At 37.6% G+C, this 6,000-nt stretch overlaps 1 pseudogene across 1 annotated transcript in view; it reads right to left on the reverse strand.

Moving 5' to 3' along the window:
- The window catches only part of LOC144799218 (phospholipid scramblase 3-like), a 135,572-nt pseudogene extending 129,925 nt beyond the window's left edge, over positions 1–5,647 (reverse strand). The window contains exon 1 of the transcript XR_013603777.1: positions 5,587–5,647. The product of XR_013603777.1 is annotated as a phospholipid scramblase 3-like (transcript). The remainder of the gene's footprint in view (positions 1–5,586) is intronic.
- Between the last annotated feature and the right edge of the window lie 353 nt (positions 5,648–6,000).

Consider the following 6,000-nt stretch of genomic DNA (forward strand, 5'->3'; position numbering starts at 1 on the left):
TTCCTACTAACACCAGCCCGGACATACTTTTTCATACTGTTTGGGACACTTTTAAAGCAACAGCCAGAGGTTTTATCATTGACCACATGGCTGTGAAGAAAAAAAACTCTTCTTAAAGAATCCTCTTCCTTATTATTTTCTATTAAACAACTCAAGCATGCATATTACTCTCCTAATCATGAAGACACTGTCAAACAGCTAGTCGAGGCAAAAATAATTTTTTAAAGAAAATCGACCGAGGAAGTTTCTGGGACATTGCTAAAGATCAACTCTAAATTCGATGGTGGACACAATAGAGCTGGTAAATTGTTAGCAAACTACTTGAAAGTCAAATTTCAGAAATCCAAAATAGTTATTATCATTGATGAAAAAGGTATTAATCACTTTAAAGATGAAGAGATACTGCAATGCTTCACAGATTTTTATAAAAATGTATATACTGCTGAGACTTTTCCCGCAGACAACGCTTTGGATTCATTTTTCGATTCTCTACCCCCTCATTCCTCTCCTTCTCCTGATTGTTCTTTTCTGGATCATAATCTGTCCCTGTCCGAGATTAAGCTTGCTCTAGCTCAGTTACCTAAGGACAAAGCTCCTGGCCCTGATGGCTTTACAACCAAATGTTATTCTTGCTTTTCACAGATTCTTATCACTTATCTCCAATCTGTTTTTCAGCACTTTATTCCCCATAACGAGGCCTGTGGTACTTTTCTAGAAGCTATGATCTGTTTAATCCCAAAGAAGGATAAGGATCTTTCATCCTGTGCATACTACTGTCATATTTCTCTAATAAACTTAGGTTGTAAACGTTTTGCTAAAGTGTTGACCTATTGTATCAAACAGGTAATTCCAGACCTGATTGGTCCCGAACAGACTGGTTTTGTCAGGAGTAGAACTTTGGCAGATAATTCCAGAACCTTTTTGAAAATTATTCACCTTGCTTCCAAGAGTTCCTCGCCTTTGGCAGCCATTACCCTAGATGCTGAAAAAGCCTTTGATTACCTTCACTGGCTTTTTACCATGCAGGCACTCAAATGGCATGGTTTTGGTTCTGTTATTTTGTCTTATATAAGTTTACTCTATTTCTCCCCAACTACCTCAGTTTTTGTTAACGGTTCTCAACCTTCATATTTTATCCTTCAAAGGAGCACTCGTCAAGGCTGCCCTCTTTCTCCATTGCGTTTTATAATATCCCTAGAACCTTTTCTCCATTCTGTATGACATCCTCCCTTATTCCGTGGTTTTATTTACAAATCCAATGAAATCAAATTCACAGCTTATGCCGATGACATTTTGTTAAATGTCTCTGATCCCCTTGTCTCTCTACTCACTTTTAATGATATCCTATCTTCCTACGCCACCTTGTTGGGTTATAAGTGAAACTTTTCAAAATCTGAAGTTCTCCCACTAAACAAATACTGCTTAAAAACATGTTCATAGATACAGGTTTCAAATGGAACACAAATTACATTACTTGTTTGTAGGTCAAATATTCCTCCTCAAACTCCAAAGTGGTTCAACTTAACTTGGAAGATATTTTGCTAAAAATGCTTCATATGTCAGAGAAATGGTCACCCTTATATTTATCTTGGTGGGGTAGATTGGACACTATCAAAACGATGATGCTCCCTGTCATTAATTTCTATTTATCCATGTTACCAGTGAAGCTTCCATTAAGGTTATTTAAAACACTTAATAGTACTCTAAGTAAATTCCTATGGAATAATCAGAAAGCTTGTATTTCTTTGTCTTTTTTACCTGCTCCTAAGGATTGGGAGAGGTCAATTTTCATAATTTCCGACAGCATCACTCTTCTTTTCTAATACGTCAAGTTTTACCATATCTCTCTCCCTCGGAAACAATTTTTATGTTGGTTTGGCGTAAATTGGAGTATTCCCGGATTCATCCTCTTCCTTTTTCTTCACTAGTTAATTTCCTGCATCCCCCTCATTCGTTTAAGTCCCCAACCATTTCACAGTTTATAGAGACCATTTATCCGGTTTTTACCAAATCTCTTTCATCTATGCAAAAGTTCCTTCATTCTTCCTTATGGCATAATAAATCCACTAAACTCTCTAACCGTACTATTTTTCTGGAAGGATTGGATTGCTAAAGGCAGAGTCTAAGTTAAACATTTGTTTCAAGGCACACATTTTCTTTCCTCTCAGGAAGTTCAATCCAAATTTGGTCTGTCCGCTACCTCCTTTCTTAAGTACGACTCTTTGAGATTGCTCTTAACTCAGCAGTACTCTCTTCTATCTCGATCTTCTTCTATTTCACTTGATCCCTCATTGGAACCGTCATCCACCTCCCTGTCTGTTTGGGCCTCGCACATTTATAAATATGTTCATCTTTCAATTCCTAATCGACCCAAGAGTCAGACCAAATTTAAATGGGAATCAGACTTACAACATACCTGTTCTGTTCACACTTGGAACTCTAGCTGGTTACGAGTACAACACACTTCCTGTAATGCTAAAACTTTATATTACTTCTATCAGAGATTGTTTTTATCCCCATTATCTATCTCCAAATATAGTCCTGATATATCCCATAATTGTTAGACCTGCACAAATACTCCTGGTATATATTTACATTCCTTTTTCTTTTGTCCTAACATTACCTCTTTATGGACACAGATTTGTAAATCAATCTCCTCTATTTGTTCTATTAATTTTCCTTTTGATATTTACTCCATTTTTCTGGGTAGTAGTTCTGCAAATTGGTTTGGTGCCCACAAGTTGGGAACTTTTGTGGATTTGTTACTTGACATTGGCTTACAACAAGTTATTACCTCTAATTGAAAAGATGCCACTAAGGTTACGTTTTCTGGCTGGTGGAACCTTCTCTGTTACCATCATAGGCTGGATAGAGCTTCTGGCACTACCTTTCATCAACTTCTTCGAAAGGAAGCCTTTTGGCCTCCACTCACTAATTATTTATCATCACCTGTAATACATAACAAAGTCAGTACTTTTGTTTTTCAGCCTCCATGATTATTGAGAATTATTAATTTTACATTATTCATATTACGATATTATATTATTATCACCTAGCTATTTGAACATTTATAGTGCCTGTTATTGCAGGATGTTGTTTTTTCTTTCTTTCTTTTCTCCTCTCTCTTTTCTCTCTTTATCTATCTATCAATATACATAAACAAAAATGTAAATGTTTGCCTTTTCAAAATCTTAAATCTCTTAAAGTTCTTCACCGATTGATTTGAAATTTTGACACAACGTTGGATTCCATGAAGCGCATGTTTATATATACACAACGTTGGATTCGAATACACGCGTGTCCAATACGCGCATGTTTTTAATCGAAAGCCCGGACAGACCCTATCGATTTGGTTGCTGCGCAACAACTACAAGGGATTCATAGAGACAATTGTCTACATATATATCAGGATGGACGGTTGGTGTCAGGGTGGCAGACCAGGAAGTGGGTGGAGGGGGGGGGGGAGTTGGTTCAGTTTGCAACATAATTTAAAAGAACACGATGCAACAGCGACCTGCTGTTCTATTACATGTTATATATTACGGATGAGTCCAACATCTACCATCTGTACTGATTGTTTCTGTTATATCAACTGATGTGAAGTGATTTAAAAATGTATCAAATTGATATTGAGAAAAACTGGATAACAAGCAGCAAAAAGAAAAATACCTTGAGTACTTGCTATGATACATGTACTGTGGTATTCAAACTGTGGTTTGTTATAAAAAAAAAATTAAAAACTCAGGGCTAATCTTTAGAATTGTGCAGTTTAGATCCAGACCCGGATTGCTTCTCACATGGACAATTATATGTTGCGTGTTCTAGAGTCGGCAAACCAGACAATCTCTATATCTGCACAGACAATGGAACAACAAAAACATATTGTATACCCACAAACATTGTGAATTTATACATATTAGAAACGCGTGCTTACTCTTTTCTTTCTTTATCATTTAACCAGACTGAGGCACAGCAACGCATGGCCGGGTACAGCTAGTCTATAATATGTAAAATGCTAATTTGCTAAGGTACCTATTTTTGTATTACTGTTCTTAATTTTAGTTGTTGCTTTTTACAACAGCAATTACATCAGGTTTTTATTCTACTGTGGTTTTATATACTGTATACTATTTTTGTATTTTCCTACAATTGTTGCTGTAATGCTGTACCCCTTGTTCTTACTTACTGCAATAAAGCTCTTTTAACTTTAAAAAAAACTGAATTGTGTGTCTAGACTTTCCTGCCATTATAACAATATAACAATGTGTTATTTATTATTTATTTCACAAACTATTTTACAACAAAAAAGCAGGCAGCATTCTGTGCCTTCTGCAGACCACCACCACAATAAGGTAGCATATTTATCTTCACATGCTTCTGACGTGGGGTTTACACTGAGGTCCAGTTGGGGGTGATATGTGGACAAAGCAATGAATAACTAAATCAAAGCATAAATAGCATGTTACACTTATAGGGCCAAGCGAACAGAGGTACCCTCAACGTTTTCTTTATTTTAATGATGCACATAGTTCTTATGGTGCAATGATTGTTTTTTTAATGTAAGGTTTTAATGGCATATTTCTGAAATAAAATCATATGTGATAGATGGATTGAAAAAACACTGGGGCATATTATCAACAAGTAGCGATATTTATCGCTAAATAGGCTTAGCGACGATTTTTTCATCGCTGCCTATCGCTGGATATGTTAGCGGAGAAAACATGCTATTAGCAACGTTTTTCTCCATTGTGCTAAAATATCCAGCGATAGCGGCGAAATGCGTGAATATCGCTGAGAATACAGCGATATTCACGCATTAGCGACGACATGCTCTTAGCCATGTTATCCACCTCCCATTGGATAATTTGGCTAAGAACTGATCTGGGCAGGTGTTAGTATTTGGAGATATTCACGCTTAGCGTGAATATTCCCAACGCTACGCCTGCCTTGCTAATAGGCGATAGCGACGTTAGCGACTGCCTTCAGTCGCTAACTGGTTGGGTAGGCCCACTTTGCATGTCATTAGCGATAAATATCGCTGACATGCAAAGCGGGCCACAAACCGCTCGCTATCGCCTACATGCTGTCGCTAACATCAGTTAGCGACAGCTTGCTAATAGGGCGATAGAATTATCGCCGCTTAGTGGCCAAAAACAGCCGCTAAATCTGCGATAATTGCCTAACGCCCACCTTGGTAATATGCCCCACTATTTTTTAAACTTTCAGTCTATGGTATGTTTTTAGATCGCATGAAAGGAGTCGATACGCAGGACCTGTGAAAAATACTTATTCTGGTGAAGCGCTGGGACATGTATATGACATACTGCAGTGTGGGATATGATTGGGAGCCCCCGGGGGTTGGAACACAAACCATCTACCCCTAGAATCTAAGGCAAACTAAAAGCCAGGACTGTATTCTATGGTTTAATGATCTGAAAGGCCCCATAAACTCCTGAGTTATTCATTTAATCATTCAAAACCATGAAAAAGGGCATCTCTGATGTGTGACTGGGGGCAGGCTTGTCAGTGTTACAAAATGGTGAAAGCCTCAGTGGGCAGACAATCTCATGGCTGCTTTGTACATACCTTGGAACGCCATCATCCGAATGTAACTTAATAACTCAGGCACGAGGTGCAAATCGCAGGAACACCTAATCAAGGAAACAAAAAGGTATTTTAGCAAAATGTGTGTGTGAGAAAAATAAATCCACACCTAAAAACTGCAAAATCCATTTTTAATATGTACTAAACCCATTTTTGCAATTCAGAGGAGTTTTCCCACATCCTAAAATAGGTTGTCCTACTCTTACTGAATCACAATTTGGAAGGGGCGATTAAGGGCATTCCTGCCAGTCTGTGAGTCTGTATGGTATGTATCAATATTTTGTGACCACAATTCTAGTCTCAACACATTGATCAGTTATAGACTCCCTGGTTAGGGTGGTAACTTATTTCCAAAGGGAAAGAGGTATCCTTTTATAATTCTTCCTCTTTCTCCCA

This window comes from Lissotriton helveticus, chromosome 12 (assembly GCF_964261635.1).
Source record: "Lissotriton helveticus chromosome 12, aLisHel1.1, whole genome shotgun sequence".
In the NCBI taxonomy this organism is placed as follows: domain Eukaryota; kingdom Metazoa; phylum Chordata; class Amphibia; order Caudata; family Salamandridae; genus Lissotriton; species Lissotriton helveticus.